This window comes from Triturus cristatus, chromosome 4_2 (genome assembly GCF_964204655.1).
Source record: "Triturus cristatus chromosome 4_2, aTriCri1.1, whole genome shotgun sequence".
Lineage (NCBI taxonomy): Eukaryota > Metazoa > Chordata > Amphibia > Caudata > Salamandridae > Triturus > Triturus cristatus.
The window spans coordinates 475,083,390-475,097,848 of record NC_140586.1 but is presented as its reverse complement, the minus strand read 5'-3'; positions in this window follow the sequence as shown (position 1 = coordinate 475,097,848).

Genomic DNA, 14,459 nt, shown 5'->3' with positions numbered 1-14,459 from the left:
AGAGACAGTGTTCTCAGAGAAGGGGAGGAAAACAGATAGGAAAAATCATAGCGAAAGGAGTACAGACAAAAAATAGACACGCAAAGAGAGAAGACACATATGGAGATATGAGCACGTAGTACCCATGACAAATCTCCCCCCAGCAATGTGTGTTTTGCCAAGCACTTGTTACATTGTAGTACTTTTAGCCATATGGTTTACCTTTTAAAGGTAGAAGACAAGTTGGGAGGTAATTTTGTTGGTTACCAGCTTCAATTGAATTGTGCGCTATACAATAAATCCTTAGATATGTATTGTTTCATCATGTTATTTTGACTTTTTAAAAGCAGGCAAAATCCTTAGGTGATGGAGCTATACAAACGCCGGCGGGACGCGGTAGCGGGGACAGGACCAGTGGCAGTCACCCGTTAGGCATGCGATCAGCTGACGCGTGCGCCATTTAGAGATGGTTGCCGGTATGAGGGATCAATGCAACCATTTGGTTTGATGTGAAATCTCACAAGAAGTTTATATCGGAACCCCAAGAGCCCTGAAGAAGTTGGGCGATTTTGTTGCAAGGAAACATGTTGGCTTAGAAATTGATCATGGCTAGACAGAAACCATTTTTAATTGGGATGGCTTACAGCATTCAATAAAGTTACGTCAAGCCTTAACCAATTTTAACGGTGAGAATTGTTGGTTTTGATTCTCACATGGGGTCCAGCGGGCACTTATACTGACACTATGCACCAACAGTCTATTTATATTTAAGTTTTACTGTTTTTCTTTCCCTTTGTTTCATTGGTCTTGAGATTTTCCTAAAAGAATACACATTTCTTTTTTCTCTAGATGGGGCGGAAGTAACCTATGATGATAAGTTGGTGTGTGGGTGAGTACCAGCCTCAACCCCCTTGGTGTTACGACCATGAGGTGCTTTCTCTCCTTTCTCACAGTTTTTATTTGTAGGTGGGAGAATGATGGTATTTTGACATTTTTGATTATAAATTGACACACCACGACACTTGAAATGCAGCATTTTCTCCCTCTAAGGGCCTGATTACGAGGCGGCTGTTTATTTGCCACACCTGCGTTTTGTGCAGGGGTCGGAATTACGAGCTGGAGTTATTGAACACATCCTATAAATGATAAGATGTACTACATAACTCAACCTTCATTACATTTTGTCAAGCCTGTGGAAATTTAACAGGGAAAAAGCATACTGTATTTACCATATAATTTGGATTTTGGTGTGTTAAACACTAAAATCCACATGTTCTTCCCAGAAACTTGAAATAGGTGTTACTTATCGCACCCACTAAATAGCCCACCGCTCTGTATCATTTTGTTTATCAGGTGCAATAAATAGCACCTATACCCGTAATCCGGCCCTTAGTCCAAGAGTTATCAATGAGCTTAGTATCAGTAACTCAGGGGTAGGGGTTGGGCAGAAATATCCTGCCAAAATGCAGTAAATTTCTAATTGGCTTAAAAATGGGAAGATGTAGGAGTATTATGTCCCTTGCACTGTCCTGCACACTGTCAGCATGAGCGTTATAGATTTGCCTGTGAGTAGTCGGCATGTATTTACATGGTATACTGAGGACAAGCTGCAATACTGAAGGTGTAATGCATGATACAGACTAAGAAACATGTTTATCATTTGTGATGCTAATAAGGAGTAATGTGATTGCATCCACTAAAATATCTTAAGCCTGGTGGCACCTCACCCTGAAATTCTGCAATATAGCAGCCTAAAGGGGCATTAGCTTGGTAAAGTTAATAGCCATTGCACTCAAGCATATATTAAACCAAAGGTCCCAGAATGCATAGTGTTGTTTTGTACAAAGCAAGTACTGGGAAACAGTGTAATTCAGAAAAGACACAGCAGATTGGCAGCTATTCAATGGTTTTATTACAGCACACCACATACGTAGCATACAAACCAATTGTATTGCAGCAGTTTTTCAAACATTATAAGGCACCCCGACAATCTGAAACTTCACTTAATAATGTCATTACATTGTCTGTAAACTCCGAAACAAAATACTTCTGTCTACGGCCTTGGGTGCAATACTGATTTTTGATCATCAGACTTTATCCCAGAGCAAAAGAGAAAAATTCAAGAAAAGGAGGAAGACAAATATATAGCAACAGTGACAAGGGTGGAAAGCATTGATGAAAATGAAACTGCAGGAGTGAAGTAAAGTGATAGGTACTGAGAGCGGAGATAGAGGTATCTGTTGAAATCACTACTAGGCTCCCTTGGTATTCAGCAACCCTGTCATTGCACAAAGTTGTAGGCAGGCTCCTAATGAAAACTTTGATCCTCTGCACTTAGGGTCATGTTTAGTAACCAACTTTCCCATAAACACAGAATGGGAAAAACCCTTTCATACATCAGACCCCTAGCCCAGATTTACTAAGGGCTTACTTTGCCCTTGCACCACAAAAACTTATGTCAAATTTTCTAAGCCATGGAAAGCCACCTTGTGTGCCTCTGCATGGCTTAGTAAATCTAGAGTAGAGTAGAGTTGCTGCCTTTTGTTACTTTCCGTTGGGAAGATGTTCCATTGATGAGGTGTGGTTGCTCCCAGGTATCCACCCATGTATTTTGGTGCATTCCTAGATTATCTGCAGCACACATAGAAAGAGGAAAGTGCCTCTGAGGATTGTTTTTGTGCAGAAAGGCTTCACTTCCTGCACAAAAATAATCATGTCTGTAATGAAAGCACCATTGTACCATGGTGTTAGGGTGTCTGCATTGGGGCTAGGCAGCACTCAGTGCACCAGCGCAGAGACAGAGCAAGAATACACCATCTTAGCAAATATTGCACATTTCTGCCGTCTCCATTTCACTCAGTGCAGCAAGTTGTCTTGCTGCCTTGTGTTGCATCAAATGTTAGTAAATGTGGGCCCTAGTTTTTCACAAATTAAGCACCCAATATTCGTCTCTCAAACCACCCACACCCAAAGTATGTTTAAGAAACTGTTTCTTGGAAAGTTAATGCGGCGCTCTGAATAGCGGCTTACCTCCAGCGTGGGTAATGTTGGCCCTCAGATACACTACATGCTGTTTTATTATTCATATAAGCAGAAAATTAAGCTCCCTTCATTAATGACTACATTTATGTATTGCAATTTATACTCTCTGGGAGGACAGCTGTGTAGAGCAGTTGTTGTACAGATAAAATAATGCTTGAACACCATTACATGCCATTTCCCATCATGGTGCATTGTATAATATTTGAGCAAAGTGAAATCTAGGATTGTTGCAATAAAATCCCCAATTCAAATACTTCATAAAAAGTAGAATTGGTGTTCATAAAAAACAGGTGTATGTGCAGAGCATCCAAGTACAGCATCCTTTGTGCTTCAAAAACAAGATAATGTTCTCCATAAATTTTTTTTAAAGGTTTTTGTGTCTCATAGGAGGACATCCTTCTTAAGGGAAGGAATTTGTTAATTGAGTGAGATAGCAAAAGACAAATGGAGCAAAAGTAAGAGTGGGAAAATCATTTGATTGCAATGCTGCTGCATAGGCTGCACGATTTCAGAATATACATTTGTGTTTTTTAATCATTTGTTGAGGTTTAAAGTAGATCATACATTATCTGGGCCAAACAAAACAGTGCCTACTTTCATGAAAGCAAACTCATTTTTTAATACATTTGATGGAATGAGGAACACCATTTCCATTTGTACTGCACTTTTTCATAGTGTGAAAGACTTCTTGGAGGAAAATATAATACAGTTTAATGAACATTATTTAATATTATCACATTTATCGAGGAAACATAAATCTACACAGGTGCAATCCAGTCCTTAATTTGTGCTACTCTTTGTAGGTAATGGGCACCAACATTCATCTTCTCATATTTTTATCACCTAACGTTGATTCAAAGCAAGGGGGTGATTCATGTGCTTTCGGACAGTTACATTCAACCTGCCCCTCCTCCTCTACTCTTCAAAAATAGAAATACATGCCTTTAAAATTCATCAGAACTCGTTTTAAAGAAGAATAAAAGAAGTAAAACATAGGAAAACTTGCCAAATATAACCTCCATGTGCCTTCAGGCTTCTTGTATCTTGGAGGTTGGCCGGGTTCTCCCGATTGGTCAATTTGGCCCTTAGAGTCAAATGACTTAAACAAGGGCTACACAACCAAGAACCTAACATACAATTCTCTGTAGAAAAGGCTTCCACCTGTGCAATATATAACAGGATTGAGCAAGGTTTTAATCAGTATTTGAGCTAATAGGATATTTCGTGCAACAACCACACTCCACGCTGTTGTATTAGTGTAAAATGCCATTTATTAGGACAATGTTGCTAACATACTAATAAAGTTTATTAACAGTAATAATAATTCAAACATATAACTTATGACATAACCCAAATAGTTCCAGTCTCCTTGCATCATTTAAAACTCACCCGCTTCCACATCTCCGGTAAGACCACATAATTTGCTTCACTCCTCCCACTTTCACTCAATGACTTCATTCCATATACCCAATTTCTCTTTCACTTGCCCTCCAAAAATCCTCCCCGTAAAGATCTTTCCATTGGTCGTCCCATCCCGCGCACCGCCATCATTCACCTGTGCACCATTCCTTCCCCCGAGGGGTGGATATGCCTGTATGTGACTCATCAGCCACCCAAACTACCGTCTAGACCCTGCCACCTACCCATTAGCTGGCAACAAGCTGTAAGGCAAATACCACCCAATGCACTACCACATGCAGGGTCGGCGGGCAGACCAAAATTAGTATAACCCCCTCATTAACCTGCCCCTTCCACATAACCTGTCTTATTCCCACCCTGTCCCGTGGCCAGCATGAAGACACCAGGGGAAGACTGGTTTGCAACCCTCACGTCCCCCGGGGGCCAACAACGTGCATTAACCACACTCCAAGCTGCAGTATTAGCGTAAAAGGCCATTTATTAGGACAAGGTTGCTAACATACTGATAAACTTTATTAACAGTAATAATAATTCAAACATATAACTTATGACATAACCCAAACAGTTCCATTCTCCTCCCACCATTCACAATTCACGTGCTTCCACTTCCTCAGTAAGACCGTATCATTTGCTTCACTCCTCCCCTTTTACTCGCCGACCTCATTCCATATACCCAATCTCTCCTTCACTTGCCCTCCAAACTTCCTCCAAGTAAAGATCCTTCCATTGGTCGTTGCATCCTGTGCACTGCCATCATTCACCTGTGCAGCCTTCCTCCCCCCGAGGCGTGGATATTCCTGCATGTGACTCCAAACTACCAGAAACCACCATAGGCAACCGCCTGCCCCACCAGAATAAAACCCACTGTGCACCTTTCAACTCTCAGCAATAGGATCTACGGCATCAGATCACCTCGTTCCATAAAGCACTCACCACATCCCACAGCTCCATCATGTAATAATAGCCCTGGTTCCTCCTCTTTAAACATCACATGTGCAATCACCTTAATGTCATGAGCCTGAAAAAAAACCTTCATAGCCCTGTTCAGCTTCCGTTTGGCCTTATCAATTGCAGCATGCTTCACCATCCCCTTCCAGAGCCTGCGTGGCCCAAACTTTTTCCAAACAACACAGAAGCCCACAAAGTTCCTTTTGATCACCTCCCAGTCCCTCTGCATATGCTGTAGCAAAGTCTGGCCAGACAAGCGCACCAAGTCATATTTTACCCCAGATGAATCAGGAACCTATCCAGGCAGCCCCTGTGCACTACCAACTTTGTCAGCCTTGGCACCAACAATCCTCATCGCATTCCCCCTTTTCCCAAACAAACAACCTCGTGGTGGCTGTTCCTCAAGCCCAGGATTTGTCCATAACCTTTTTGGTCCGTGTACTTCGCTGCCCAGTGTACAAAAAATGTCCCACAATCCAGGTAACCGACTTGGTTCCTGGCCCGCTCACGCACCATTCAGTAGAAAAAAGAGGCAATTAGCTACAGACAATGTCCCCAAAACCCTACCCCTCCATGAGGACTGAAACCGACTACTTCTGCACGTATCGCTCACAACACCTCGACCTCCATTGTGCAATTTGGCAAATTCTACCCCATGTCCATCCCAAGCGCGCTGCCACCGCCCCAATCCTAAAGGAATGGCTGCCAAAACTAGACAGGTCTTTCCCAATCCTGTGCAACGCCATGCACAACACTTGCAACAACTGAAAGGCGGCGGCTCTACCACCCTCTGTGTAGGAAAGTAGGATCTGCTTCTTATGGTTACCCCCACATTTTGCTTGATTTTACATTGTTTTTGACTAGTCTGACTGGGATCCTGCTAATCAGGACCCCAGTCTATCTGCTTTCTCCTTAAAATGTTATGCATGTACGCATGTACTTAGGTACACTCCAGATTGGATAGTGGTAGTCCCGAGTATATGGTACACATGTACCCATGGCATAGGTACCCCAGAGGCCTCCCATGGGCTGTAGCATGTATTATGCCACCCATGAGAGGCTATGCAAAATGGAACTACAGGCCTGCCATTGCAGCCTGTGTACGATGGTGCATGCACCACTTACTTTAGATATAAGTTTACTATATCTATAGGCCACTACACTTAAAATCAGTCAACCCTCTAGCAGCCCTTGACAATCCTGAAGGCAGTGTGCTAGGGTCTTAAGAGAGAGGGTGCCCCTGCCTGAGCAGAGCCCTTCTGCAGCCTTTGGAGACCATTCTCCCGGGTTTTTGGTGACGCAGACAGACATGTAGGTAGAGGTGCATTATATGCTCGAGTAAAATGCTATCTCAAAAACGGCTGCAACAATGCATGCTGTGTTTGGTATTAAACACCTTGCAATCATACCTCCACGCTGGTAACCGATCAGAGACACATTTCTTCCCTCCTGCTGCCGAGCCAAGCACGAGCAGGGGAAGTCAGCACACTAGGCATCCTGTCACAGGGATGTGTGACCACCTCCCAGACAGGATTTAATTTATTGGGGCTGGGTGTGTGCACTTCCAAAGTGCCTGAAAGTCTGCATCTGGGGCACACTTGGTGTCCCTGTGCATAGTCCAGTTCAAACCAGTCCTGAGAGCTGTTGGCTCCTGCTCTGGTGCGAAACTAGACAAAGGACATGGGAGCATCCTCCCCACTGTCCTGACCCTCCCCAGGGATGGTCCCCTGAATCTGTCCAGCCCTCCCCCGTGGGTACAAAAGGGCTTACTTGGATGTAGGACCCTAGATTCGATGTGGACAAGATTCTGATCAAGAAACCACTGACCCACCGTCTGGACGCTCTGGACTTTGCTGGACTTCGACTGGGCCTGACTTAGTCTCCCTCTCCGTCCAAAGCCTTGTCTGTCCCCGTGCACCATACAGGCTCTGTGTAGGAACTGTGGAGCATCAAGGACTACTGAAGTATCTCCCTTGGGGTGAAGAAGTCACTCCCCGGCATTCCCTGTGGTAGGTAACTCTGGTACTTCAGTATCCATGGCTGGGGTTGCTCTCCAACCTTCTATGTTCTAAAGGGTTTCTTCGTAATCCACTGGGAAGGGTCCTTAAACACTAAAACTGGAACCGCAACTCTCCCATTGAATTGTACGTAGCATGCAGTTGTGTTCTCACACTGCACCCGTCCTCCGTGGGGTCCTTCCTTACTCACCTTGGGTGGTTTCTTGGGATCTCAGCAATGCTACAACCTCTAGACACAGTCTTGACATGAGTCATGGTTCTTATGCCACTATTTTAGTATATGGTTTGGTGTCCCCCTGGAGCCCACTGTTTATTAGGGCTACTTAGGTTTGTTTCTGTGCTACAGTAGTGTGTGCTTTGTGCTTATCTGTGTGAAGCAGATACTGTGAGGTATTTAAGGTGTGTTATAATATTAAATACATATAACTACTGTGTGGTTCTCCTTTCATTTAACCAATACAATAAGGTTGCAGTCTGGTAAAACAAGCTGCTTAACATTCCCTCAAGACTAACCCTGAAGGCCACTCTCCACAGCTACCATTTGGATAGCTTTCTAAGGTTATCTTTGACCTCTTAAATCACCATAAGGGTTGTTTGGACTGGTGCAAGGTGCTCACTTTAATTATTTTTGCTTTGTTCACCCTAAGTTGGCAGTGTATGCCCAGATCTGGGTCCCTTGCTCACTTTGCAACAGGATTCAAGCTATCCTGGCTGATGAAGGTTGTTGACAAGAAACCGGTCCCAGGATGGTCGTTTCTGGTTCAGGAAAGACATGGCTTGGCAGTTCGGGCTGGACTGTTCCCATGAGGCACAGGGTCAAGACTGATTTGCAAATAGCAGGGTCTGAACTGAGGTGGCGAAGTGAGCTAAAGAGTGATGATGGATTCAACCCAGATCTGTGACTAGGGGTGAGCGATCAGCCACAAGGACACCCTCAGAGTCTCAACCAACACCGACGACACCCTCATCACCGCCGAGCACATGCACTTCCAGATCCACACCGACCCCAACACCACCCTTAGAGGAACTCTCATCTACAGACCACCCAGTCCACGACCACAGTTCTGCGACACCCTCGCTGACCTCATCAGCGCCCACGCACTCGCCTCCGCAGACTACATCCTCCTTGGGGACCTGAACTTCCACCTTGAAAACAACAACAACACCAACTCCGCCGCCCTGATTGACAACCTCGCCAACCTTGGACTCAAACAGCTCATCGCAACACCCACCCATGCCGCTGGTCACACACTGGATCCCATCTTCTCTACAAGCCCCCACATCTCTTTCAACCACACCACCGAACCCCACTGGACCAACCACAGATGCGTCCACTTCACCTTCAGGAAACCCACCACACACCACCGCACCCAACAGCTACCAAGTCGCCGCAGGGGCAAGGTCACCAAGGACCAACTGACTACCACCCTCGCCCTGAGACGACCCGCCGACCCCACCAACCCAGACACCGCCGCGACCAAACTCAAACAATGGATCAACTACTGCGCCAACACCCTCGCCCCCCTCAAAACCTCCACTACCAACCACACCAACAAGAAAGCGGCCTGGTTCACCGAAGACCTCCGGACCTCCAAGCGCACCTGTCGGAAGCTGGAGAAAAAATGGCACCACGATCGAACACCAGACAGCCACGAGGCCCACAAAAGCGCCACCCGCAGACACCACCAACTCATCAGAACCGCCACGAGGACCGCCTTCAAGGACCGGTTAGACAACAACGCACACAACACCAAAGAACTCTTCAGCATCATGAAAGAACTCTCCAAACCCAGGTCCAACACCAACGACATCCCACCATCACAAGACCTGTGCGACTCCCTGGCCATTTTCTTCCATCGCAAGATCGCCGACATCCATGACAGCTTCAACTCCGACACCCCAACACCCACCACCAAGCCCACCACCCCTGCGATCACCACCAGCACACACCGCCTGACCACCTCAACTCACGTCAGCAACGAAGACACCATCGAAACCATGAACTCCATCCACTCCGGATCCCCATCCGACCCCTGCCCTCACCACGTCTTCAACAAAGCCAGCACAACCATCGCACCCTATCTCCAAAAAACCATCAACTGCTCCTTCGAGACAGCAACCTTCCCGACAAGCTGGAAGCACGCCGAGATCAACGCCCTTCTAAAGAAACCCAAGGCGGACCCCAAGGACCTCAAGAACTTCCGGCCCATCTCCCTGCTCCCGTACCCAGCAAAAGTGACAGAGAAAATTGTCAACAAACAGCTGACCCACTACCTCGAAGACAACAACGTCCTGGACCCATCCCAATCTGGATTCCGCAGCAACCACAGCACCGAGATTGCCCTCAACGCCGCCACTGACGACATCAGGATCCTGATGGACAAAGGAGAAACAGCCGCCCTCATCCTCCTGGACCTATCAGCTGCCTTCGACACGGTCTGCCACCGCACCCTAGCAGCGCGCCTCCATGACGCCGGAATTCAAGAGAAGGCCCTGGCCTGGACCACATCCTTCCTCTCCGGCAGAACCCAGAGCGTCCGCCTCCCTCCATTCCACTCAAGAACCACCGAGATCATCTGCGGCATCCCACAGGGTTCCTCCCTCAGCCCGACGCTGTTCAATATCTACATGGCTCCACTCGCCCACGTCGCAAGACAACACAGCCTCAACATCATCTCCTAGGCCGACGACACCCATCTGATCATATCCCTCACCGAAGACCCCAACACCGCCAAAGCCAACCTCCACAGAGGAATGAAGGCCGTCGCCGACTGGATGAAGGACAGCAGACTGAAGCTGAATTCAGACAAGACGGAAGTTCTCATCCTCGGACCCACCCCATCAGCCAGGGACAACTCCTGGTGGCCCACATCGTTAGGCACACCCCCGGAACCCACCGACCACGCATGCAACCTGGGGGTCATCCTCGACTCCTCCCTCTCCATGATGAAGCAAGTCAACGACGTCTCCGCATCCTGCTTCTGCACCCTCTGAATGCTCCGCAGGATTTTCAAGTGGATCCCTCCCGACACAAGAAAAACCGTCACCCAGGCCCTCATCACCAACAGACTCGACTACGGAAACGCCCTCTACTCGGGAACAACAGCCAAGCTCCAGAGACGACAACAACGAATCCAGAACGCCTCGGCACGACTGATTCTCGACGTCCCCTGACGCAGCCACATCATCCCCAACCTGAGAGGCCTGCACTGGCTCCCAGTTGACAAGAGGATCACCTTCAAGCTCCTCGTCCACGCATACAAGGCGCTACACAACACCGGACCGACATACTTCAACAACCGACTCAGCTTCCACACCCCCACCCGCAACCTCCGCTCTGCCACCCTCGCCCTCGCCACAGTTCCTCGCATCCGGAAAACCACCACAGGAGGCAGATCCTTTTCCTACCTCGCCGCCAAGACCTGGAACGATCTCCCTGCCAACCTACGGCAGACCCAGGACCTGCTGGCCTTCAGGAGACTTCTCAAGACCTGCCTCTTCGATCAGTAGCAGCGCCCCCCCCAGCACCTTGAGACCCTCACGGGTATGTAGCACGCTTTACAAATGCATTGATTGATTGATTGATTGAATAGTTTCAGTGTTCTGTCCGTCTTCTCCTTGTGTTTGCTTTGTTCGCCCTAAGTTGGCAGGGTATACCCAGATGTGGGTCACTTGCTCACTTTGCCACTGGATTCAAGCAAGCCTGGCTAATGAAGGGTGTTACCCAGAAACTGGTCCCAGGATGCTTGTTTCCGGTTCAGGAAAGATCTGGCTTTGCAGATCGGGCTGGATTGTTCCCATGAGGGACAGGGTCATGACTGATTTGTATATAGCTGGGTCTGAACTGAGGTGGCGAAGTGAGTTAACGAATGATGATGGATTTAACCCAGATCTGTGACTGGGGGTGAGTGTCTGAAAAGTTTCATTGCTCCGTCCATCATCTCCTTGTTTTCTCTTTAATTAGTGGACATCATATACCAGGCCAACTTCTCACGCTTTGCATGACAGAATGTCTCAGATAAACATCTCCCAGACAACAGAAGGAAAGTGCACCATTCCCGGGCAAGGTAGACCTCCCTGTCATCACCTTCACACATCCACACCCATCTCCCCTTGCCCACCTGATTTGTCTTTGACCACCACGGCCAGATACCCAACCTCAGTTGATCCAAACGTACCTCGTCATACAAGACCCCGCCCTGGCAAACCATCCGCAAAAGCTCAGAAGCCCCAAAAACATCCATGTCATACAAAGTCAAAAAATTGCGACTTCAAATAGATCGTGACAACAGAAAGGCAAAACCGCCAACAACTTCTGCAACAACTCGAGTGTGATTGTTTCCCGCAATGCCACCCTCCCCCACCCCGCCCTCCACCCCTTCAATACCTTACCCAGAATCTCATCTTTGGCAGGGTCAAAGCCCAAATTCACATAGAAAGAAATCACAGCCAACTTGCCAGCAATGGTCGTAGTTGACAAACCTTTATCAGTGCTAAATCTGACAAAATTCAGAACTCCCTGCTCAGTGTCCTGTCACTCAACTGCATCAACTCAGCAGAACAGTCCCAAAACTCCCCAAATTCATTCCATGACAGTCTATATCTTCCCCAGGTAGATTCCGCCAATTAATTCTTGACCAGTCTCACAACTCTCACTCCCTCCAGACCCAGATGTCTGCCGACAATTCTGTGTTGGACTTCTCTGCTCTTGGTGCCAGACTGCAAAAACAATGCCGCTATGAACGAGACAAGGAATCAGCTATATCATTGCTGGCCCCCGGCACGAATTTTGCCCTGACAACACATTAAGCCGCAAGCACACCAGCATGAACCTCCTCAACAGTCACAACACACTCAAATCTCTTGCATGTTGCCACTTCACCAGCTCCACCACGGTCATATTGTCCACAGATAGAAAAGAACTGTCCTGTTCCTCAGCTCACTGACCCAAACTGCCAGAGCTAATAAAAGAGGGAAAAACTCCAGAAACGCAATGCTACACCCTTGCCTCAACCAATGCAGTGGCCACTTCTCTGCCCACCATCTCCCATAAGCACCCCAAAATACTGGGTTAGAGCCTCAAAATGGTGCAGTGCCCTGACACATTTCCCTGACTCTCGTGTACCAACAAACAAAAAAATCGTCCAGGTAATGAGTAGGCCTGGGCGGTAAATTCCGTTCCGTTCGCGGAATTTGCGGAATTTGGGTAATTTCGCGTTCCGCGGAGAACGCGGAATTGCCCAAAATCTGCGTTCCGCGACTTCGCGAAATATTTTGCTTGTTCGCGTTCTCAATATGCGTGTTCGCGAGATATTTCACCCCGAGCACGCAAACAGCGATCGCGAACAGGAAAAAAGTATCGCGAACAAGCAATTCCGTGTGTTCGCGGAATTTCTGCGTGTTCGCGGAGATTTTTTACCGTTTCGTGGAGATTTGCGTAACGCGATTACGCAAATTCCGCCCACCCCTAGTAATGAGACACCCCATGATGACCACTGCTTTTGCTGAACACCCACTGCAAAAAGGTACTGAAGAGTTTGAACAAGGCACTAGAAATATCACAACCCATCGGGAGCACTTTATCCATATAGATAGCACCTCCAATCTGCATGCCCAGCAGAGAAAAATAAGAAGACTGAATGGGTAACAAGCAGAACGCCGACTTGGCATTACACCTCACCATTTCAGCCCCCACCCACACTTCGGCACCAGGTGTATAGCATCCTCCACAGAGAAACATACAGCACCCTGGGATCCTCTTCTGTAATGAATTTGCTGACATACCCACTCTTCGGCCAAGAGAGTGGGGAATTTTTCAGAACTCTCCCTGCTTTTTCTTGTGCACCACTTCCAACAGAGAAACAATCAAATCCACCAGGGGCCCCTCAAAGAAAGGACCAGCAATCCTACCCTCCGCCTTTCCCTTGTCCAATTTATCTGCTCCCATAGGAGGAAGTTCCCTAGTGGACTTCAATTTGTTTGCCCCCCTATGCCCCGTTTTGCCCTGGTACCCCACCCGAAATCCTTCGGTGAAACCACATTGCAAACGCAAATCTGCCTCTCTATCAGGGTAAATAGTGAGCCAAGATGTCAAGGCCTCCACATTATCTGGTGTAGCAGCCCTCAACGCATAGCAGACAGGATGGTTGCTGGTTCCTTGAAGCTCCAGGCTTATCAGGGCTTGGTGCTGCAACGCCTTTGGTGTTGTGTTCTTATTTTTCCTATTTGAAACTGACGGCATTTATCACATGGACCAGCGCATACTCAGTATTATAACAAAGCTGGGAACAACAGTTATGATCTTTTTGTTATTTGTGGCAATGTTCTAACCGTCCTTGTAACTCGCAACTACTGCGTGGAGTACCCTTGCATGCAGGTATAGACAATTTGCTGTGGCAAAAGTGGACCACAGGCAAATTTATCACTATTATAGATCCTGAACCATTACCAAGTTCAAGATTCAGAGAATTACTTTGTGAATGACCATATTATAGATGCTAAGCAGTTGTTGTCTATTTACAGACACTCAGGTCTCTTCAGCACATAGAAACCGTCCCAGTGACACTATTACCTGAGACACTTCTGCTTCTGGAGGTGCCGTGTGTTCCTTAATATAATTACTTGCCTTGAAAAAGTCCTTTGGATGAAACACGTGTTGGCTGCCAGTGTGTTTTGTAACTGGATTATGAGAAGAAAATATAGAGAAAAGAATCTCGTACGGACTTTCTCGACTCATTATATTTGACGCTGCCTATATTACAATATGAACTGAATTTGGTGTGCCTCGGCATATGTGCATAGCATTGGTGAACTCAATGGAGAATTTTTCATTGTTTTCCTTAGAGTTTCTTTCTTGTCTCTTGAAGGGTGGAGGGAGACATATTGCTTTGAGAGAACCGCATTGTACTTTATACCACTATTACTTTCCGACTGAAAAATTGCTAAGATGTGCATTCGCAAATAGGCATTTCCACCTGTGTGCTTTTGTGTAATGAGCCCTTCGCTCCAGACTGCCCCCTACCCCTGGAGGCCTTCCACTGTTTTGTGAGACTG